At 42.3% G+C, this 24,720-nt stretch overlaps 1 protein-coding gene and 2 pseudogenes across 1 annotated transcript in view; 2 read left to right on the top strand and 1 right to left on the bottom strand.

Annotated features, from left to right (window-relative positions):
- The window catches only part of LOC124612957 (probable cytochrome P450 301a1, mitochondrial), a 284,020-nt gene that overhangs the window by 224,485 nt on the left and 34,815 nt on the right, over window positions 1–24,720 (bottom strand). The gene's annotated exons all lie outside the window — the stretch shown is intronic.
- On the top strand, window positions 2,830–2,947 carry LOC124614450 (annotated as a pseudogene).
- On the top strand, window positions 19,416–19,533 carry LOC124614478 (annotated as a pseudogene).

Below are 24,720 nucleotides of genomic sequence, written 5' to 3'. Positions count from 1 at the left end.
CCCCTCTTACGTACACCTCACCCCTTCTTTTGACGCCTCTGCGTTGGAGGTCAGAACTGCGACACCCAGTGTAGCAATCACGTGATTTTCTTATGGGTGGCCTCGGAAAAGATTTCAGACACACTTCCGCTGACAATCGACCTGAAAATCTGTTCAAGAGGTGGCATAAAAGGCGTCAATGAAACCACCCCGCCGGCCGCTGTGGCCTAGCGGTTCTAGGCGCTTCAGTCCGGAACCGCGCTGCTGCTACGGTCGCTGGTTCGAATCCTGCCTCGGGCATGGATGTGTGTGTTGTCCTTAGGTTAGTTAGGTTTCAGTAGTTCTACGTCTAGAGGACTGATGACCTCAGATGTTAAGTCCCATAGTGCTCAGAGCCATTTGAACCATTTTTTTTTTTTTTAACCACCCCTTTCGTTGCGGTATTGATACCCACACATTTCGCAGCTGAAAACGATTGTTCGCTCTGCGATGAGCAACAGCGCAATGTTGCTTGACAACGTCCGAAACTGTTGAGACCGCCCCCTCACCAGACCATTTACCCTACTGTAAGGACATTGTGCGGCAAAAACCACACTGAATCTGATCTGACCCCTTTGGAGTGTAGTGCGACCGCAGTTTTTGCTCTGGTTTACAGGACGGAACCACTAGGAACCATCCAAAGCAATTCGACGAAATTTGGACGTGACTCAAAGCAGCAAAGTGTGTTTATTTATGCTTTTTCAGCCCTCCTGTTTCGCCTTGTCCTGGGACGTGATCACGGAGGGGTGTAACACTAACAGGTGCATGAATAAATCGGCAGAGGACCCCTCTAAGACCCGCCCTTCCCCTCCCCCAGCTCGGCAACACCCTCGACTTCAACCTGACACCATTTTTGAGCACTTTAAAAATGTACTGTCAGAGATTTCGACATCCACTCATCCGAGAGGTATATCGCAGCTGCTGTGAATCTGAGGGCTGGCAGCCCCATCTAAAGGGTGTCGAAGGGATTGGCTAGGGCAGCCACGAGGCGCCACTCAGTCGAATGAATGTCAAATTTTCGTCGCATATGTCAACACCTTGCTGTCTAAAGCATCGCCGAATCTGGGGGTGACTTTACAGGGAGCAAAGCTTTTGAACCGTTGAAAAGGAACGCTATAGGCACCTCTGTAATATTTCTGGTTTTACATCCATCATATTCAGCTACAAGAAGCTCTTCTTAGAGCAGTTAAGAAGGCAGCAGTGGGAAGATGACATAATATGGCGTGATATACCGGTGACTGTGGTTTATTCGTTACATGTATCGTGAGAAAGACCGCCTAAACTGTGGTCCCTCTCCGTGATTGGCTGCTGTGCTCGGAAGTAGCACGCCAAAATAATAAACTTCTGTTATTCAATTGGTTCAAATGGCTCCAAGCACTATGGGACTTAACATCTGCGGTCATCAGTCCCCTAGACTTAGAAATACTTAAACCTAACTAGACTAAGGACATCACACACATCCATGCCCGAGGCAGGATTCGAACATGCGACCGTAGCGGTCGCGCGGTTCCAGACTGAAGCGCCTAGAACTGCTCGGTATATCCATTATCATTTAGCTACAGTATAGCAGGTCAGCAACTGGAAGCAGTTAATTCCATAAATTATCTGGGAGTAGGCATTAGGAGTGATTTAAAATGGAATGATCATATAAAGTTGATCGTCGGTAAAGCAGATGCCAGACTGAGATTCTTTGGAAGAATCCTGAGGAAATGCAATCAGAAGACAAAGGAAGTAGGTTACAGTACACTTGTTCTCCCACTGCTTGAATATTGCTCACCAGTGTGGGATCCGTACCAGATAGGGTTGATAGAAGAGATAGAGAAGATCCAACGGAGAGCAGCATGCTTCGTTACAGGATCATTTAGTAATCGCGAAAGCGTTACGGAGATGATAGATAAACTCCAGTGGAAGACTTTGCAGGAGAGACGCTCAGTAGCTCGGTACGGGCTTTTGTTGAAGTTTCAAGATCGTACCTTCACCGAGAAGTCAAGCAGTATATTGCTCATTCTCTCGCGAAGAGACCATGAGGATAAAATCAGATAGATTAGAGCCCACACAGAGGCATACCGACAATCTTTCTTTCCACGAAGAATACGAGACTGGAATAGAAGGGAAAACAGATAGAGGTACTCAAAGTACCCCCCGCCACACACGGTCAGGTGGCTTGCGGAGTATGGATGTAGATGTAGATGTAGATATCTCAATAGCAGGCTGTCATTCAGTTATTTCAAAAACGACAATCAGCAACAGAGTAACAAACAATTGCTATCGAATAGGCAGAGGAAGCACTTCGGAAATCTTCGGATCGCGCCTGACTTGCATAGCGGGCGAGGTCGTTCGGCTGTCATATCAGAGCTCTATTGGCAGTCTCGGAGGGCAGTCACGTTGTGTGCTGCGGTTGGTATCAGTTAGGACTTAATTAGCAATCTCTGGTTTGTAGGAGCTCAGTCGGCAGTCTCGGAGGACAGACATGTCTGCCGCGGTCGGTATCAGTCAAGACTTAATTAGCAATCTCTGGTTCGTAAATATAAGAGCTCGATCGGCAGCCCCGGAGGACAGACATGTTGTCTACCGCAGTCGGTATAGGTTTTTGGACAGGTAATTGAGAAGTAGTTTGATAGTAATTACGGAAACAGGCAGTTCATTATTCTGTTTATTCTCTGTGAATGTGTAAAGAATGTACATTATTTGTGATTCATAAAGTGGACTGTAATTGTGCAGTTTCTCGTATTATGTCAATAAAATTCGAGTGGCATCCCGTTTAAACAAATCAAGTCAAAATTTAATTATTTATATCGCACCAGTTTCTTGGGCAACGGCCTTGCCGCAGTGGATACACCAGTTCCCGTCAGATCACCGAAGTTAAGCGCTGTCGGGCGTGGTCGGCCCTTGGATGGGTGACCATCCGTGCCGCCATGCGCTGTTGCCATTTTTCAGGGTGCACTCAGCCTCGTGATGCCAATTGAGGAGCTACTTGACCGAATAGTAGCGGCTTCGGTCAAGAATACCATCATAACGACCCGGAGAGCGGTGTGCTGACCCCACGTCCCTCCTATCTGCATCCTCCTCCGAGGATGACACGGCGGTCAGATGGTCCCGGTAGGACACTCGTGGCCTGAAGACGGAGTGAGTGCACCAGTTTCTTGCTAACAGTTTATTATAGCCTCAAGATAACAGATTCACGACCTATGCGCTGTTTTCTGCGCAGGGGACAACAACCATAGAAGACTGCAGGTTGCTGAACTTTTATTCAGAGCTCACGAATTCTACACAGGGCCTGGAAGCAACCAGGCACTTCGAGTGTGACTCAGTGGCGGATACAGAACAACCTCAAGGAGGGGGCGCTAAAGATATCTTGAGCTACCTTTACTCTTAGTATAATAAAAAATAATGAAGCCATATTGAAAGTTTAAGAAAGTTTTATTTAAACTGATTATACATACATACAAGACAATGCCATCTTACGATATAAAAAAGTTACGATTGTGGTCCTTTTCCTTAAATGAAGAATTCTGTGCGCCATTCTTTCTGAAAAATTGGTTAATTACATTGTCAATAGGACAATCAATACAAGGGTGAGTGTTCGACTTAGTCATTAAGTCGATCCTCCTTCATTGTAGACCTCAGCCATGTCTTTGTATGCCACGGTGTTGAAATACTTTTTTCTACTGTAGCAGCAGATGCAGGTAGACAAGCAAATATTTTGTACAGTGTGTGCAAAGTAGGATAGACAGATCTAGGACAAACAGACAACGCTTGCTTAACAAAATCACCATCATTAAGGGCGTTTATGCTCGTTTGCTTGTATTGAAGAATCTCTCCCATTAGACTCTTTTTAATCACAAAGAGTGATTCTCCTTCAAAGAATGATCGTTCAGTTAAGCATTGATTCAATTTATGTGTCAGATCAGAAAAGTACGACTACTCGATTCAGTCGCGTCCACTGACGAAAGAAACTAATGAATAGCGTGCGCGCTGACTGGGGCGGTTGGCGGTTGACTGGTGTGACTGCAGTCTTAGTACAAATGAGATGAGTGACACGTGTCTGTAATAATATGAAGGAAGGAAATTTTCGGAAAGGGATTTATCATACACACACATAAATACCGCTCACTGTCTTTCTCTTTCACTTGAGGTACATTCAAACTTATGTGTCACAGTGGAAGAGAATTACGGGGTTTCAAGAAAGTGATAATTTTTTTCGCGCAGTGGACACTGATGTGTGATTCAGTGGGTGAGAAACAGCCTGCTGTAATCGAGTTTCGAATTCAACGAGTTGGTCCACACATGGAGCAGACTCTCCTTCAACGTGACAATGCCAGGCCTCACGAGAGCGCTACGATATCTGCAACAATCTGACGCCTTGGCTTCACTGTCATCGGTCACTCTCCGTAGAGTCCAGACTTCGCCCCATCCGATTTTCATATGTTTTCAAAACTTAAAAAACACCTTCGAGGGCTTCACTTTGACAGCAGTGAAGCGGTGCAAGCCTAGTTGAGATTGCTGCTTCGTCAACAAAGTCGAACATTCTACAGTGTCTGAGTGGCCTTGGTCGAACTGCTGGCACCATTTCACTACAGGTAGACGCGACATAGCAGTTGGTCCATATGCCGCCAGAACTGCAAGGTGAAATGGTGTGCAATTCATCTGTCTACATCCACATCCATACTCTGCAAGCCACCTGACCGTGTGTGGCGGAGGGTACTTTGAGTACTTCTATCGGTTCTCTCTTCTATTCCAGTCTCGTATTGTTCGTGGAAAGTAAAATTGTCGGTATGCCCCTGTGTGGGCTCTAATCTCTCTGATTTTATCCTCATGGTCTCTTCACGAGATATACGTAGGAGGGAGCAATATACTGCTTGACTCCTCGGTGAAGGTACGTTCTTGAAACTTCAACAAAAGCCCGTGCCGAGCTACTGAGCGTCTCTCCTGCAAAGTCTCCCACTGGAGTTTATCTATCATCTCCGTAACGCTTTCGCGATTACTAAATGATCCTGTAACAAAGCGCGCTGCTCTCCATTGGATCTTCCCTATCTCTTCTATCAACCATATCTGGTACGGATCCCACACATGTGAGCAATATTCAAGCAGTGGGCGAACAAGTGTACTGTAACCTACTTCCTTTGTTTTCGGATTGCATTTCCTTAGAATTCTTCCAAAGAATCTCAGTCTGGCATCTGCTGTACCGAAGATCAACTTTATATGATCAAAAATGGCTCTGAGCACTATGCGACTTAACTTCTGAGGTCATCAGTCGCCTAGAACTTAGAACTAATTAAACTTAACTAACCTAAGGACATTATACACATCCATACCCGAGGGAGGATTCGAACCTGCGACCGGAGCGGTCGCGCGGTTCCAGACTGTAGCGCCTAGAACCGCTCGGCCACCCCGGCCGGCATTTCAGCACAATTTTCCATTGTTACAACCTTTCGATATACTACAGCATCATCCGCAAAAAGCCTCAGTGAACTTCCGATGTTGTCCACAAGGTCATTTATGTATATTGTGAATAGCAATGGTCCTACGACACTCCCCTGCGGCACACTTGAAATCATTCTTACTTCGGAAGACTTCTCTCCATTGAGAATGACATGCTACATCTACATCTACATCTACATTAATACTCCGCAAGCCACCCAACGGTGTGTGGCGGAGGGCACTTTACGTGCCACTGTCATTACCTCCCTTTCCTGTTCCAGTCGCGTATGGTTCGCGGGAAGAACGACTGTCTGAAAGCCTCCGTGCGCGCTCTAATCTCTCTAATTTTACATTCGTGATCTCCTCGGGAAGTATAAGTAGGGGGAAGCAATATATTCGATACCTCATCCAGAAACGCACCCTCTCGAAACCTGGCGAGCAAGCTCCACCGCGATGCAGAGCGCCTCTCTTGCAGAGTCTGCCACTTGAGTTTATTAAACATCTCCGTAACGCTATCACGGTTACCAAATAACCCAGTGACGAAACGCGCCGCTCTCCTTTGGATCTTCTCTACCTCCTCCGTCAACCCGACCTGGTACGGATCCCACACTGATGAGCAATACTCAAGTATAGGTCGAACGAGTGTTTTGTAAGCCACCTCCTTTGTTGATGGACTACATTTTCTAAGCACTCTCCCAATGAATCTCAACCTGGTACCCGCCTTGCCAACAATTAGTTTTATATGATCATTCCACTTCAAATCGTTCCGCACGCATACTCCCAGATATTTTACAGAAGTAACTGCTACCAGTGTTTGTTCCGCTATCATATAATCATACAATAAAAGATCCTTCTTTCTATGTATTCGCAATACATTACATTTGTCTATGTTAAGGGTCAGTTGCCACTCCCTGCACCAAGTGCCTATCCGCTGCAGATCTTCCTGTATTTCGCTACAATTTTCTAATGCAGCAACTTCTCTGTATACTACAGCATCATCCGCGAAAAGCCGCATGGAACTTCCGACACTATCTACTAAGTCATTTATATATATTGTGAAAAGCAATGGTCCCATAACACTCCCCTGTGGCACGCCAGAGGTTACTTTAACGTCTGTAGACGTCTCTCCATTGATAACAACATGCTGTGTTCTGTTTGCCAAAAACTCCTCAATCCAGCCACACAGCTGGTCTGATATTCCGTAGGCTCTTACTTTGCTTATCAGGCGACAGTGCGGAACTGTATCGAACGCCTTCCGGAAGTCAAGAAAAATAGCATCTACCTGGGAGCCTGTATCTAATATTTTCTGGGTCTCATGAACAAATAAGGCGAGTTGGGTCTCACACGATCGCTGTTTCCGGAATCCATGTTGATTCCTACATAGTAGATTCTGGGTTTCCAGAAATGACATGATACGCGAGCAAAAAACATGCTGCGTTCTGTTATCTAGGAACTCTTCAATCCAATCACACAATTGGCTGACAGTCCATATGCTCTTACTTTGTTCATTAAACGACTGTGGGGAACTGTATCGAACACCTTGCGGAAGTCAAGAAACACGGCATCTACCTGTGAACCCGTGTCTATGGCCCTCTGAGTGTCGTGGGCGAATAGCGCTAGCTGGGTTTCACATGACCGTCTTTTTCTAAACCAATGCTGATTCCTACAGAGTAGATTTCTAGTCTCCAGAAAAGTCATTATACTCGAACATAATACATGTTCCAAAGCCGGCCGCGGTGGTCTAGCGGTTCTAGGAGCTCAGTCCGGAGCCGCAGGACTGCTACGGTCGCAGGTTCGAAATCTGCCTCGGGCATGGATGTGTGTGATGTCCTTAGGTTAGTTAGGTTTAAGTAGTCCTAAGTTCTAGGGGACTGATGACCATAGATGTTAAGTCCCATAGTGCTCAGAGCCATGTTCCAAAATTCTACAACTGATCGACGTTAGAGATATAGGTCTATAGTTCTGCACGTCTGTTCCTGCATACTTCAACTTTGGGGTACGTATCAAGTTTTTATTTTTTATTGACTTTCTGAACATATTCATACAGCTATTACAACACTGGAAATGTTACATAACAGTTGGTTTTGACACTGCATAGGTACATAAGTTCAGTCGTACCCTGATACGAAGTTACATGGGCTTAACAAAGGACTGTTTGCGACATAAAACAAATTTTACATTCACAGTATACTGAAATGAGTTAACTACGTTAGCAGTTACTGTACCATGTCATTCGCACACTATCGTACGTAAGTCATCCTTATCGCAGCAGAACCGCGTCTGCAGGAAACCCACAACATGTACTGTCTTCCAAACTGTTTATTGGCTGCTTCTCCAGCATGGTAGGCGCAGTAAGATATAACATCCAGTTCAAAAAAACTCGTGCATGGTTGTTTACATCTTTGGGTGGTTTAGTGAAATTTCTGAACAGTCAAAGGGACTGTGTCTGTGATACAATATCCACAGTCAACGTATATCTTCAGTTCTGCGTACCGGGGTGACGCAAACCTTTCTTTGATGTGTGTATATTGGTTGACTATTCTATAAGAATACTTTCTCGGTATCTTAACAGTAAAGCACGCCACGATGTAGTAAGCCTTTCTCGTAACGTTTGCCAATTTTGACGCTGCAGTTGACTGGGAATCTCCACGACACTGGCTAGAGGAACCTGTGAGCAAACGAGCAGCTCTCCATCGGATCTTCTCTACTTCATCTAACGACCCTACCTATTAAATGTTTCAGGCGGCCGGTGTGGCCGAGCGGTTCTAGGCGCTTCAGTCTGGAACTGCGCGACCGCTACGGTCGCAGGTTCGAATCCTGCCTTGGGCATGGATGTGTGTGATGTCCTTAGGTTAGTTAGTTTTACGTAGTTCTAAGCTCTAGGGGACTGATGACCTCAGAAGTTAAGTCCCATAGTGCTCAGAGCCATTTGAACCATTTTTTATTAAGTGTTTCAGACTGGCGACCAGCACTCAAGTATTGTTCGAATGATCCCTTTAGTGACTTTCAGTCTGGTACCTGACTTATTTGCGGTTGGTTTCGTCTCATCGTTCCACTTTAAATTGCTCCATATTCACACTCCTAGATATTTTATACATGTAAAGATTTAGAGTCATCGTTCGACAATCATTATACAGTACTGGGTCTTTCCACCTACTTAGCACATTAGTTCAGTAACGGCAATAATCACACTAGTAGAAAGTTTTCTAGCAATATTACCCTTCTTTACTTTTCGAGCACTCTGAAGTTTTTCGTTAGGCGGAAATTCAGCGACGAAAATGTTTATTATTCCTCCTGAGATATGCTACATATTTAACTTTCTTTGAAATGATTGACGTGTATTGCATTTAAGCTATAAAGTCCAACAGTCATGACAGAATAGTCGAAAGTTTTGTCAGAAAAATAAACTTTTGCGGACCGTTTCTTATGATAAATTTTGTAATTTCATTTACTCTTAATTTGTACGTAATAATTTCTCCTTAATACGAAATAATGTAATTAATGGTTATTTATGATTGTTTCAGGTAACGGTTTTGCGTCAGCTGGAAAATCTCATATAATGATAACATGCCCGGTGAGTACTCTTGTCTAATCTAATACTGAAGGCGAGATACCGTTAGATTCGTCTTAATTGCACCACTCAGGTTTCCAGCAGCAACTCCATTACATTCATATACCGCTGAATTCTTTCGTTTACAGGTGTGGTCATCATTACTGCCTTACAAAGAAACACACACACGCATTACTTGCACCACTACGTCCCATAACTATGGCTGCTGTAAACTAACCATTACCATGAGAAGAAGTATCATTAATATCCGAACTAAAATTCAAAAACCCAGATAGAGTAAGTTTATAAGTAGGCTGTTTAGGTTTTCTTATTGGTAACGCCACGTAACGCTCTGTATGAAAGTCACTGGCTGTGCTGTGTGCAGTCTGTGGCTAGTTTGCATTGTTGTCTGCCATTGTAGTGTTGGGCAGATGGTTGTTAGCAGCGCGTAGCGTTGCGCAGTTGGAGGTGAGCCGCCAGCAGTGGTGGGATGTGGGGAAGTGAGATGGCGGATTTTTGAGAATGGATAATCTGGAGGTGTGTCCATCAGAAACAGTACATTTGTAAGAATGGATGTCATGAACTGCTATATATATTATGACTATTAAGGTAAATACATTGTTTGTTCTCTAGTAAAATCTTTCATTTGCTAACTATGCCTATCAGTAGTTAGCGCCTTCCGTAGTTTGAATCTCTTATTTAGCTGGCAGTAGTGGCGCTCGCTGTATTGCAGTACTTCGAGTAACGAAGATTTTTGTGCGGTAAGTGATTTGTGAAAGGTATAGGTTAATGTTAGTCAGGGCCATTCTTTTGTAGGGATTATTGAAAGTCAGATTGCGTTGCGCTAAAAAATATTGTGTGTCAGTTTAAGCACAGTAATTCATTAATTTTTCAAAGGGGACGTTTCCCACTGCTTTACCACCTACTCTTGTACTGAAAAATGAAGAACCACCGAACAGAGTCAGAGAGCTTGTACCTTCCCCGAATACACGTAAACTTCGACACAAAGACATAATTGATTTGGCTATTAAAAATATAAAAGCTGCAGCAGACAAAAGGAGAAAACTAAATGGTAAAGCAAATGCAAAGAAATTATATATCGGTCAGAAAGTTCTCATTAAAAGCTCATTCATTGTCACATAAGAAGAAACACTTGAGTCACAAATTCTTTCCAGTATACAATGGACCTTACAGAATCCGACGTATACCACATGATAATTGCGTTGAAGTTGAAACTCTGCGTACTAGGAAGAGTAAAGGTTCACACCACATTTCACATGTAAAACCGTTTATTGAAAGGTAATCTGCTTTTTAACTTTGTCTTTGCCATATAACTTTTCACTTTACATTACTAGTATGCTTTGTCAGACTTAGAATCTGTTAACATGCAACAATGTTTGAAGTTAAATATCCAGTCAAGAACCAAGAGAACTTATTTAAACAGAAATTACCACAGCATTGTGATAGTGAACAGAGGACACAGTGTTACTGTGTGTGTACATTCTGGCTTGTTAGTTGCACGATTACGTGACGACTGTAAGGCTTACATACTTAGAACATATACTGCTAATGAGATTTTAATGCAACATTTTGGTTTATTTGAAAAGACATTCCTTATTTGAAGTAGTTTTTGTGAGATTAAGGATGACTCAGTATTTGGTTTCTTTGACAGCCACACGATTATATCACGACGCTACTAATGTGTGACACAATTTACATTGTTGCTTTTGCGGTGTTTCTGTTTTATATCTGCACAGTTTTTCTGAGTTATTCTGGAAAGTAAAACATGTTTTAGTAGTAACTTTTGTAGTATAGCTACAATGAGACAGCCTTTTTCGTAGCACAACAATACGTTACATTATAGTACTTTCTTTATCACGGTAAGGTATGTAATAACTACGATATCTATGCGCAAAGCATTTCACTTTCGTTTATGATGAGGTAAGTACGTTGACTTCAGCAGAACTTTGCCTACAGAGGACGATAACTACGACACTTCCACAGAATTATCTTACAGCAAGACGCACATTTAGCGCTGCAGGACACGCATTTGAGAGATTAATTTTGTACTTAAGCCATTTATTTTTCAAGATTTTTGAATTACAAGGAAAGTTTTCCATGATACATTTCATTCCATTGCTGTAATCTTTAACACCTGAGGGTATAATTACATTAATCCTCAGGGGGCTACACGCTTACTTTGTGTACCACATGTGTGGCAAGCACAAGGAGCCCTAGCTAATATGGTATTTGCATATACAACTTTACAGATCGGTACCATATTTCTCCAACACAAAATACACAGCTACCTGATTATTTAACAGAGAAACAAACATTTTTTTTACTATATCAGTGACATGTTTACGCAATTACACAGTTGGATAACTTCACACTTATGAAACTGTATTTTGTCTGTACTTTGTGAACTCTTCATATTTTTTCAGAACCATTGTGATACTATGAGGGCTTTGAATGATGTATTTGGTATGAGATCATGAGTTTTAAAGTATGTTTGAGGTAGATGACACTATTGAAATGAGCAGAGAATATTTTTTATGGTTTGAAATTATTGCAGAAAGCTACAACGATTTTAAGATTTGACTAAGTTTTTATGATGTTATTATTACGATGACAATGTGTATTATGCTGTTGAGGTATGTTTATGATCAATAAGCTGATGCTATATGAGGAATGTGATTACGTGTTTATACCTATGTGAATAATGAGTAGTGGTTAGGGACTCTGATTTGTGGAAAAGGATGTTGGAAACCAAGAATTGTACTTTAAGAGTTATGAAATGTGTGTAAATGCGCAAATGTATCACAATGCCGACGAAAACTTTTTGAACACTGTTATATTCATAGGATTTTGTTTCTACACATTTGCAACGCAAATTCTCGACCTGTGAAATTTTTTATATGAGACTGTCACTGTAATGCAAACTGGTGTTGTAAATATTTCAGTACGAAAGTTAAGTGACCACCTTCACGTAATGAGTCGTGGGCACCCAGTTGCGTGACAGTCGCCTGGAAAAAAGCCATTAGTGTGTGCCTTTCAGAGGCACAGGTGGAGAAAAAAAAGGGAGGCCATTATCCTCGCTATTGACATTCCTTTTTAGAAAGCATCGCAAATATGACACGCTCAAACTTGAAAACATATGATAACACTGTGGAGCTCTTAATTTATGATATTTACTGAAATGCCTAATGAAATGATGAGAAATATTTTTATGTCTATACACCTGATTATGACAAGTGTATTTCTACGAGAATTGAGAGAATTTCTACTAACTTATGAAATGCCTCATGACTACTGAATGATTATTTTATGTTTTACTTTGTACATAGTTGCTTATTTTATTTGACATCTGTTTTCCAGGTGTGTTGCATTATTGATTTTATAAAATAAAATTAAATGCATTTGCTAATGTGAACACTTTCTGTCAACAGATCTGTTAGATAATAAAGAACAGTAAGAAGGGACTAATAACAGTAACTACGAGGGTTGGTCAAAAAGTAATGCCTCCCATTTTTTTTCTACTTAAAGAAATTAAGTTAAGTGAAAAATTTGAATTTGGCGCCATTCCTCAAACCTTCTTCTGCAATCCACTGCAGTAGTAACTTTCTGTGTCAACAGGTGGCAGCACAGCAGAAATTTGTAAGATGGCCGACATCGATGTTCGTTTGAGACAGCGTTGTGTGATTGAATTCTTGAATGCAGAAGGTGAAACGCCCATACGCATTCATGAAAGACTGAAGAAGGTGTATGGTGTTGTGACAGTGGATGTCAGCACTGTTAGACGATGGGTTCATCGTTGTAAGGAAGCTGAAGGGCAAACACCGTTGACTGACGAAAAGCGGAGCGGCAGGCCGGTGAGTGCAGTGACTCCACACAACATTCAGCAAGTTGATGACATCATTCGTGGTGACCGTCGGGTGACTGCAGATGAAGTGTGTCGCATTATTTCTCTTAGTAAAGGCAGTGTGATCACGATTATTAAACAATTGGGGTACTCAAAAGTTTGTGCACGGTGGGTTCCAAGAATGTTAACCGATCAGAATAAAGAGGCAAGGAAAACAATAGCCTCCCAACACTTGCAGCGCTTCCGTTTGGAGGGAGATGAGTTTCTGAAAAAAATTGTGACCGGGAACGAAACATGGGTGCATTTTTTTGAACCCGAATCAAAGAGGCAGTCAATGGAGTGGCGTCACACAAGCTCGCCGAGGAAGAAAAAATTCAAAACTGTGCGATCGGCAGGGAAAGTTATGGCAACAGTTTTCTGGGATACAGAGGGTGTGATTCTGGTTGATTTTTTGGAGCAGGGATGCACAATAAATTCTGTTCAATACGTCACAACCCTCAACAAACTTAAAGCACGTCTTCAGTGAGTTCGCCCAACAAAATCAATGGCAGATGTTCTTCTTTTGCATGACAATGCAAGACCACACACCAGTCGTCACACCTCTGACGAGATTGTCAAAATTGGATGGGAAGTTTTGCCTCATCCCCCATACAGCCCTGACCTGGCACCATCAGACTTCCATCTGTTCGGGCCACTAAAAGAAGCTCATCGTGGGATTCATTTTGAAGATGAGGAGGCCGTCAAAACATCCGTGCGTCAATGGCTTAGGAAGCAGAGCTGTGATTTTTACCGTGCTGGGATACATGCCCTTGTTCAAAGATGGACCAAAACTGTAGAGATGGGCGGAGATTACATTGAAAAATGACAAAATGATCCTCAATGTTGTGGTTTTCAACCTATGTAATTGCATTTAAATTTCCTGACAATTAAACGTAGAAAAAAAAATAGGAGGCATTACTTTTTGACTGACCCTCGTACATACATAATTTATTTTTCAAGTACTTCGTAATTTTTATGGTAGAATAAGTTGTGGTGCACCACTTTAATTACATAGACATTAAGATGTGAATATACATTTCCCTTGTCTGCACTGTTGTCTTTAGTGTAATATTTTTGCTGTTTGAGCTATGTCATGTTTAGATATAAGTTATTGCATTTGCTGCTGCTGTTTGCCAGGCATAGTGCTACTAAATTTCACTTTACATTACTCTGTTAAGCCAGTTTTACTACTGATTTAGTTTTCTTGTGTGCTGCTCATTGCCTTATATTAGTTGTAATATTGCTGCTTGCTTTGCCAATTTGCATTTTTTCGTCATTGCTGTTTGCATTAATTGTTTTGTGCTGCTGCATTGCCTCGTCCCTTAGTTTAGCATCTGAGCTCAGTAGATTTAAGTTAGCTTAAGAGGGGTAGACTATATAAGAGAATGAGTTGCGATGAATTGGAAGAAATGCATTGAGAAGTTTTACGAAAAAAGTACAGAAAGCAGGTATAGATAGCACTTTTTGAAATAATTAAGAACGAAGGGAGATCTCCAAGAAGTAAAGAAAGTTTTGTTTGCAAGATACTGCAGTAATACAAACCCTGTCCTTTCCCTTTCTGTTATTCCGCTATGTGTTTGTGTACTCTTGTTTATTTGTGTTCTTCCTGTCTTTATGTGTTTATCTGATGAGAGTTACATTGTAGAATTTTCTGATAATATGTTATTTACTTTGTAAAGATGTTTAGACATTATTTATTGTTTTGTTGCTCATATGTGAAGGTGATGTTACAAAAGTTATTCTGATCTTTATGTATGTACTTATGTCATAATTCTTGTAACACTGATGTATATGTTTATTTCTATTCTTTTGTAAAGCCTATGTTACTAAAAATGTTATCTGTACTATGTTCTTTAATGATGTATTTTGTACCTTTGTAATTGTATTCTTATATTGTAAATTTATAATTGTATAGACACCAGTTCTTCAAATTAAGTATCATTTCACTGCACACTTTTCTGTTGGTCATAATATATGCACAGTATGTGAGAAGTTGGGACTGTTAGTGCTTGCACGTGTGTTGATAATTCAGCAAGGGACTGGATAACAGCATTGCTGGTTCGAAGGACATTTCAAAAAAATTTTTTGTGAGCGCACAAGTGGTGGTTTATGGACTTGCTATATCGTCCGCAAGACTCTTCGATGGTGATTGTGCACCTGCACAGTCGCAACAGATGGTTGCTGGCCGTCTCTACAAGGACTACAGTGGGTCTGCATCTTTTATGACTCACCAATACCATTATTTCTACAAGGACCGCAGTGGGTCTGCACCTCTGATGGCCCACCAATACCGTAATCTCTACCAGGACTACAGTGGGTCTGCTCTGTGATAACCTACCTACCAATATTCTTCTAAACTTCGACTTCCGTTGGAAGGACAACACTACTTCTTCAAGACTGCATGGAAATCCACTACTTCCATGTGCATTTTCTGTTACTGCTCAGACTTTGAGAAAAACACTGCTATTTTACTGTGATGAACGATCAGGACTGTCTTTATGGACTGTGAGAAAATTTTAGCTTTTGACCAACATTGTATCAATAAGTGTGTTCATTTGATTTCTTTGTTATTGTAGTTATGACAAACTTTTTCAAATCTGTATTGGACACTGCCCAAAACAATCTGTAAAATTTTTTGTGGGAAGCATGGAGGCTATATAAGTAGGCTGTTTAGGTTTTCTTATTGGTAAAGCCACGTAGCCCTCTGTGTGAAAATCACTGGCTGTGCTGTGTGCAGTCTGTGGCTAGTTTGCATTGTTGTCTGCCATTGTAGTGTTGGGCAAGATGGATGTTAGCAGCGCGTAGCGTTGCGCAGTTGGAGGTGAGCTGCCAGCAGTGGTGGATGTGGGGAAGTGAGATGGCGGATTTTTGAGAATGGATAATCTGGAGGTGTGTCCATCAGAAACAGTACATTTGTAAGAATGGATGTCATGAACTGCTATATATATTATGACTATTAAGGTAAATACATTGTTTGTTCTCTAGTAAAATCTTTCATTTGCTAACTATGCCTATCAGTAGTTAGCGCCTTCCGTAGTTTGAATCTTTTATTTAGCTGGCAGTAGTGGCGCTCGCTGTATTGCAGTACTTCGAGTAACGAAGATTTTTGTGAGGTAAGTGATTTGTGAATGGTATAGGTTAATGTTAGTCAGGGCCATTCTTTTGTAGGGATTATTGAAAGTCAGATTGCGTTGCGCTAAAAAATATTGTGTGTCAGTTTAAGCACAGTAATTCATTAATTTTTCAACGGGGACGTTTCAAGTTGCCTATGATTTTAACAAGTATATTATTCATGACCATATGAGGTAGCCATCTCAATATTGTCTGTTGACTTATACACCGTATGTCTTGAACAACGATGATATCTTCTCCGTAGAGGCATGTTGGAGTTAAATGCAGTTGCCCGTGGAACAGCCCGATCCAGACTACTCCAAAATCGCGCCTGCTCCTGGATGTTAATGATACTTTTTCTCATGGTAATGGTTGCTTTACAGTAGCCATAGTTCGGGGACATAGTGGTTCTTAGTAATGTTCCCTGTCTTGACAGTTTTTCTGAACGTAATGTTATATCTTATCGCATCTACCTTGTTGGAGAAGTAGCCAATATGGATTTTGTGAAGTCCTATCATTTTTCTCCATCCGCTTTTAGTTTATATATTCGTAATAAAAGTAAAATAAACTGTGATGAAAGTTTTCTTGTCTGGGTTAAAGGTAAAGGAGTATGTGAATACATATAAATGACTGTTAATTGTACTGAATTTTATCATAAACAAAGTTTTTTGTTGCACAGTGGTCTTACCGTGGGGCAACATGTGTAACTTGCATTCTGAAGTCCCTACACAGCTTAAAACTGCACCCACCGACCTGTGTTCGTGGTGCGGTGTGGTGCATATTCCAAACAGCCGTTCGCCTGTATGACACTGTATCTGGACATGAGCATTGACCTGGTGTGAAAAGAAACGTGATTCATCTGCCTGGGTGAAGGGCAACAGGCGGATTCCATATTCCTAGATTTCTGGAAACTTTTCGACACGATGCCCACTGCACACAGATAAGAAAGGTACAAGCACACGGAATAGGTCCCCAGACGTGTCAGTGGCTCTAACACTTCTTAGATAAACGAGCCAAGTATGTTGTCCTCGACGGTGAGTGTCCATCAGCGGCAAGGATATGGTCAGGAATACCCCAGGGAACTGTGATAGGACCGCTGTTGTTCTCTATGTGCACGAATGATGTGACGGACGCACAGGGTAAGCAACAATCTGCAGCTGTTTGCTGACGTTGCCGTGGTGTACGGTAAGTTGTTGAATTTGAGTAGCTGTAAGAAAATACATCACTGGCCATTCGCATTGCTACACCAAGAAGAAATGCAGATGATAAACGGGTATTCATTGGACAAATATATTATACTCGAACTGACATGTGAATACGTTTTCACACAATTTGGGCCCATAGATCCTGAGAAATCAGTACCCAGTACAACCACCTCTGGCCGTAATAACGGCCTTGATGCGCCTGGGCATTGAGTCAAACAGAGTTTGGATGACGTGTACAGGTACAGCTGCCCATGCAGCTTCAACACGATACCACAGTTCATCAAGAGTAGTGGCTGGCGTACTGTGACGAGCCAGTTGCTCGGCCACCATTGACCAGACGTTTTCAATTGGTGAGAGATCTGGAGAACGTGCTGGCCAGGGCAACAGTCAAACATTTTCTGTATCCAGAAAAGCCCGTACAGGACTTGCAACATGCAATCGTGCATTATCCTGCTGAAATGTAGGGTTTCGCAGGGATCGAATGAAGGGTAGAGCCACGGGTCGTAACACATCCGAAATGTAACGTCCACTGTTCAAAGTGCCGTCAATGCGAACAAGAGGTGACCGAGACGTGTAATTAGTGGCACCCCATACAATCACGCCGGGTGATACGCCAGTATGGCGATGATGAATACACGCTTCCAATGTGCGTTCACCGCGATGTCGCCAAATACGGATGCGACCATCACGATGCTGTAAACAGAACCTGGATTCATCCGAAAAAATTACGTTTTGCCATTCGTGCACTCAGGTTCGTCGTTGAGTACGCCATCGCAGGCGCTCCTGTCTATGATGCAGCGTTAAGGGTAACCGCAGCCATGGTCTCCGAGCTGATAGTCCATGCTGCTGCAAATGTCGTCGAACTGTTCGTGGAGACGGTTATTGTCTTGCAAACGTCCCCATCTGTTGACTCAGGGCTGCACGATCCGTTACAACCATGTGGATAAGATGCCTGTCATCTCGACTGTTAGTGATACGAGGCCGTTGGGAGCCAGCACGGCGTTCCGTATTACCCTCCTGAACCCACCGCTTCCATATTCTGCTAACAGTCATTGGCTCTCGACCAACACGAGCAGCAATGTCGATACGATAAAGCGCAATCGCGATAGGCTACAATCCGACTTTATCAAAGTCGGTAACGTATTGGTACGCATTGCTCCTCCTTACACGAGGCATCACAACAACCTTCCACCAAGCAACGCCGGTCAACTGCTGTTTGTGTTCGAGAAATCGATTGGAAACTTTCCTCATGTCAGCACGTTGTAGGTGTCGCCACCGGTGACAATCTTGTGTGAATGCCCTGAAAAGCTAATCATTTGCATATCACAGCATCTTCTTCCTGTCGGTTAAATTTCGCGTCTGTAGCACGTCATCTTCGTGGTGTAGCAGTTTTAATGGCCAGTAGTGTACAAAACGACTTAGACAAAATTTCCAGTTGGTGTAATGAATGGCAGCTAGCCCTAAATGTGGAAAAATGTAAGTTAATGGGGATGTGTAGGAAGGACAAACCAGTAATGTTCGGATACAGTATTAATAGTCTCCTACTTGACGTAGTCAAGACGTTTAAACATATGGCCGTAACGTTGCAAATCAATATGAAATGGAACAAGCTTTTGAGAAATATGGTAGGGAAGGCGAATGGTCGACTTCAGTTTATTGGGAGAATTTTAGGAAAGCGTAAAGGGAGGAAGACGTCAAAGCAATTCAATGGCGGGCTGCTAGATCTGTTACCGATAGGTTCGAACAAATCGCATGTGCTACGGATACGCTTCAGTAACTCATATGGGAATCCCTGGAGGGAAGGCGACATTCTTTTCGAGAAACACTATTGTTAAAATTTAGAGAAACGGCATTTGAAGCTCACTGCAGAAAGATTCTATTGCCACCGATGTACATTTCGCGTAAGGACCACGAAGATAACATAAGATAAATTTGGGGTCATGCGGAGGCATATACATAGTTGTTTTCCCATCGCTCTGTTTGTGAATGGAAAAGGAAAGGAAATGACTAGTAGTGGTACCTGCAAGTACCCTCCGCCATGAACCATATGCCTAGGTAAAAATTTGCGTTGACCCACGGTCCAATCTCGATGATCCCATGCCAATTGTAATTTTAATGAACGATGTCGTTCGAATAACATTGTAAAACGTACAGGACGTTTGCTGTGGAGCCACGTTGTCAACGGTATCGAAGATTATTAAAAATAATCGCCAGCGGCTTTGCCGCAGTGGTAACACCGGTTGCCGTCAGATCACCGAAGTTAAGCGCTGTCGGGCTGGATTAGCAGTTGGATGGGTGACCATTCGGTCTGCCGAGCGCTGTTGGCAAACGGGGTGCATTCAGCCCTTGTGTTAAACTAAGGAGATACTTCATTGAGAAGTAGCGGCTCCTGTCTCGTAAACTGACATACGGCCGGGAGAGCGGTGTGCTGACAACATGCTCCTCCATATCCGCATCCAGTGGCCTGTGGGCTGAGGATGACACGGCGGCCGGTGGGTACCGTTGGCCCTTCCAAGGCCTGTTCGGACGGAACTTAGTTTAGTTTTCTATTAAAAATAATCGTATCATGCTTGATTCCGAGGGGAAGCAGTAGCGCCCAGCGACTGTTCTTATTTCAAGTAGTAATGGGTGCGGCAACCAGTCCCAAATAATGTTTACTGCATATCCAGATTTCGGTCACTGTGTGGCCTTCTGCAGTGCTGAAGGACGTGCAAAGAACCAGTTAAAGTAAGGTAATATGCATACCTTATTAAAGGCACAGTTAAGCTTTCAGTGTGAGTCAGTCGCGAAATACATACCAGTAAATGTAAACGTAAATTAGTTGCAAACTACGGGTTGTACACACTTTATTCAATACGTAAAAGTCACTACAGATATTCGTATTTAGGTTATGACACGTTCGATATGCCTGTCATCATTGGCAATGATGTGGCGCAGACGGATAGCGAAGTTCTGCATGACCCGCTGCAGTGACGGAACATCGATGCTGTCGATGACTTCCTTAACGTCTGTTTTCAGCTCAGAAATGGTTTTGGGGCTATTCCTGTACACCTTGTTTTTAATATAGCCCCACAAAAAGGAGTCGCATGTGTTCAGATCCGGAAAATGTGGCCGTCAATCGAGGCCCATGTCAGTGGCCTCTGGGTACCTCAGAGCCAGAATGCGGTCTCCAAAGTGGTCCTCCTGGACATCAAACACTTTTGTGCTTCGAGTGGGTCGAGCTCGACTTGCGTTAGTCGTGTCTTGTTGAAATCAGAGTCATTTTTGATAATGGGGATAAAATCATCTTCCAAAACCTTCGTGTACCTTTCAGTAGCTACTGTGCCATCAAAGAACATCGTACCAATTATTCCGTGACTGGTAACTGCACACCACACAGTCACGTGTTGAGGGTGGAGAGCCTTCTCGAACACGAATTGCTGATCCTCAGTCCCCCAAAAGTGCCAATTTTGCTTTTTGACGAGCCCATCCAAATGAAAGTGGCAACGACCTCGCCGCAGTGGATACACCGGTTCCCGTCAGATCACTGAAGTTAAGGGCTGTCTGGTGTGGCCGGAATTTGGATGGGTGACTATCTGGGCCTCCATGCGCTGTTGCCGTTTATCGGGGTGCACTCAGCCTCGTGATGCTAATTAAGGAGCTACTCAACCGAACAGTAATGGCTCCGGTCACAGAAAATCGCCGTAACGACCGGGAGAGCGGTGTGCTGACCACACGCTCCTCGTATCCGCATCCCCGTCTGAGGATGACACGGCGGTCGGATGGTCCCGATGAGCCACTTGTGGCCTGAAGATGGAGTGCTGCTATTCCAAATGAAAGTGAGCTTCGTCGCCAAACGAAACAATACTAATTCCCATAATATCACGCGGCAACAGTGCAGTTTGAATGTCCTTACACAACTGTTCAGAAGTTACGATGATGTTATTTCATATAATTCAATAATTGTCACCCTGTATATGCACGTAGTCCTAACTGGACTATTAATGGCAAAAGGTTGTTTACAGTTACAACAGAGTTGGCTTCAGTGTACGTTATACCAATCTACAGTGCCCTGTTACGCGGGTGATGAGTTGACAACATTATTAATTCATTTTTCCTTAGTACGTAACACGGTTAAAAAAAAATTATTAACGTAGGTATTTTGAACAAGATATCTGTACTTTTTAATATTATGTTCAGTTTAAAGTGTGCCGCAGTAAATTATGCCACTGCTGCGTTCACGCAATTACCTCCATCTGTAACTGTAAAAGTAGAACATTATTCACTGGTTTTAGTTACAACGACATTATTTGCTTCATACAAATATTTTTAAAAGCATAAAATAATATATAAAACTATAAACCGTACGAATTGTAAAATAATGTTGATACATGTTATCAAAGCATCACACGTGCAAATAGGGCATTGTACGTGTAGATTGGTATGACGTACGCTGCGTGGTAACTGTAACCAGCGACCCAGCGTGAACTCAGCCTTTGACGTGAATAGTCAAGTTGGGACTATGTAGATATACAAGTGGCCTTAATGTTTTCTCTTACATTTATTAGTATGTATTTTATGACTGACTCACAGTTAAAGTTCATATAACTGTGCATTTAATAAGCCAAGCCAGTTGTCTTGAAAGGTATGTGTATATAATTTAGTAGGTAATTTTCTTGTTTTTGGATGTCTTAGGACGCGTATATAATATTTGTATCGTTTTGTTATATGCGCCCAGCCTCGCCAGAGAAGCTGCGCTGTCCGAAGACTAGTTAGGTCACCATTGCTCTGCAAAGATGTGCAGATGTCAAGTGTTCATCGTGAGGAGATAAGGAGTTGTAGCAGTGGTGACATGGCGGCAAGCTTGTACAGGAAGGACGAAGAACATGGTGCTCTTGGGATTTATTTTATTTATCTGCTGGAAGATATAATTATTCCAAAAGGAGTATTATCATTGTGCATTGAATGAGATGTATTTACTACTTTGAGAAGATGGGTATGTAAGGTAGGGAGTGAACATATTTTGCTTTGCTGCAGCAGCATTTAGTTCGGCATTCTTGGTTGAACACAGATATCCAAATTAGGAATTTCTTGCTGTCTTTACAAAGTTTTTTTCCACAGTCAGTTTTAATGGATTTGAAAAAAACGAAAAGAATTGAATCATTAGTGAGAGCACTTTCGTTTCAGAATAAATTTTCATGTTGACTTACAGTTTTGTATTTCTTCAGCGTTGATCTTATGTAATTGTAATTTGTAATGAAATATTTTCTTGTTGCTTACTAAGCGTCAAATGGTGAAATTTACAAATGGAATAGCGTCAAGAACTTTTTTTGAGATGAATTCTTTTTAAGCCAGTTTCTTGATAAGAATTTTTTTCTAGAGAGCAACGTCGTTATCCAGCTCCCATTACCTGAAGAACATTCCTTTTTATGAGAGATAAATTTCATGTAAACCAAGTTTGCATTGCATGTATTTAAGAGATCACATTGCACTACTGCGATTCTCTGTAGTTACTAGCGGTTCAGAAATTAAGATACGCCTTTTCTTCTTTTTGTACGAGAGCAGGCACGCAGTGTTTTTCATTGTGACATAGGTAAGCCAAATACAGGCGATACGAGTTTACAGTATCAAAGGGTCAATTAGCAGTGTCGAGTATAATAAATCTCATTAAAGTTCAGTCTTTTTTTTTATTCATAAAGAGACTATACATTCACAAAGAGACGATCCAGAAGTAAAGCAGAAGGTGCACATTCACACAATCATCTTTATCTTTTTTATTTATCAAGATAACTTTCAACCTTTATGAAAATGGTTCCTTATATGTCCTATAGCACTGAAGATGGCCACGCAGTGACCGAAATCTAGATATGCAATAAACATTATTTGCTTTGTAGGGAGCACATTGTGCTCATGTGGGAGTGATCTAGATGGTTGTAAAACAATAAACTGGTAGCCAAGATCGCAGGAATTCTTTTTATTTCATGATTACCGGTTTCGGCGAAACTAAAGCCGCCCTCATCGGATCTTAGGACACATACGGGTTACATTGTTTGCCTTGATGTTGTAACCTGTATGTGTCCTAATATCCGATGATTACATTGTTTGCCTTGATGTTGTAACCTGTATGTGTCCTAAGATCCGATGATGGCAGCTTTAGTTTCGCCGAAACGGGTAATCATGGAATAAAAAGAATTCCTGCGATCTTGGCTACCAGTTTGTTGTTTTACAAACATTATTTGGGACTGATTTCTGTAACTATTGCTATTTGGATTAAAAATAAAGTTTTAATGAAACTTTCTGGCAGATTAAAATTGTGTGCCGGACCGAGACTCGAACTCGGGACCTTTGCCTCTCGCGGGCAAGTGCTCTACCAACTTCCTGGCAAGTTTCATATCAGCGCACACTCCGCTGCAGAGTGAAAATCTCATACCGGAAACATCACCCAGGCTGTGGCTAAGCCATCTCTCCGCAATATCCTTTCTTTCAGGAGTGCTAGTTCAGCAAGGTTCGCAGAGGAGCTTCTGTAAAGTTTGGAAGGTAGGAGACGAAGTACTGGCAGAAGTAAAGCTCTGAGGACGGGGCATGAGTCGTGCTTGGGTAGCTCAGTTGGTAGAGCACTTGACGCGAAGGGCAAAGGTCCCGAGTTCGAGTCTCGGTCCGGCACACAGTTTTAATCAGGAAGTTTCATATCAGCGCACACTCCGCTGCAGAGTGAAAATCTCATTCTGGAATGTTTTAATGGTTGGAAATCGATGCTTGTTGTTAAATTAAGTGGGTTAAGGATTAATATTAAGTGCGTGTACCTCATCTAAGTGCATCAGAAACGTATTAAGAGACAAATTGTGTTCTGGGTGTCTGAAGAGGTAGAGGGTGTGACGGGGGTGGAATGTTAACGCGTGAGGGAAGGTAGGTCGTCAGATTGTGGTCATGCACAGTAATGGATTCCGAGGGGGGGGGGGGGGGAGGGGAGAGGCTTAAGGCCCCCCTCTCCAAAAAAGAAGCATCTGGGTCCACCCTTGACAAACCTCAAATTAAACTTGATATTAACCTAATGTCTTAGTACTATACTACCTACAGCACAATTTTCTTCACTGGTTAAGTAATTTATTTTAAGTAGGTGTAATATGTTTTCAAATTTTACATTTCTCTAAGAAGGTGCTTATGTGACTAGTTTTTAAATCGCTCGCCACCCATTCCGAACGCACCTACATACACACACCACTGCCACCGCCAACCGCTCGCCTGATACGAGTGTGCTGCTGTACGCATAGGGCATTGTTGTATGGTTTGTCCAATCAGATACAATAGAATGCGCTGTTCAAGCGGTTTTTAATTGTAATCAAGGCCTGCTCTTGTTCGTATTCGTCAGATTTTCAAAAAAATGACATCGAAATGTAGACAAGGAGATCTTCGTTCGTTTCTTTTTTTACTGGAAAGGAAGAAGGAAGAGGTAGAATCGAGCGAAGATGAAGCAGTATTACCTGGAAACAATGTCGGTGACTTATCTTGTCCACTCAACGTTCATCAGGTACATC

Source organism: Schistocerca americana, chromosome 4, assembly GCF_021461395.2.
Source record: "Schistocerca americana isolate TAMUIC-IGC-003095 chromosome 4, iqSchAmer2.1, whole genome shotgun sequence".
NCBI classification, from domain to species: Eukaryota; Metazoa; Arthropoda; class Insecta; order Orthoptera; family Acrididae; genus Schistocerca; species Schistocerca americana.
Note: the sequence above shows the minus strand (reverse complement) of the source record. Positions and strands in the feature narration are given on the sequence as shown.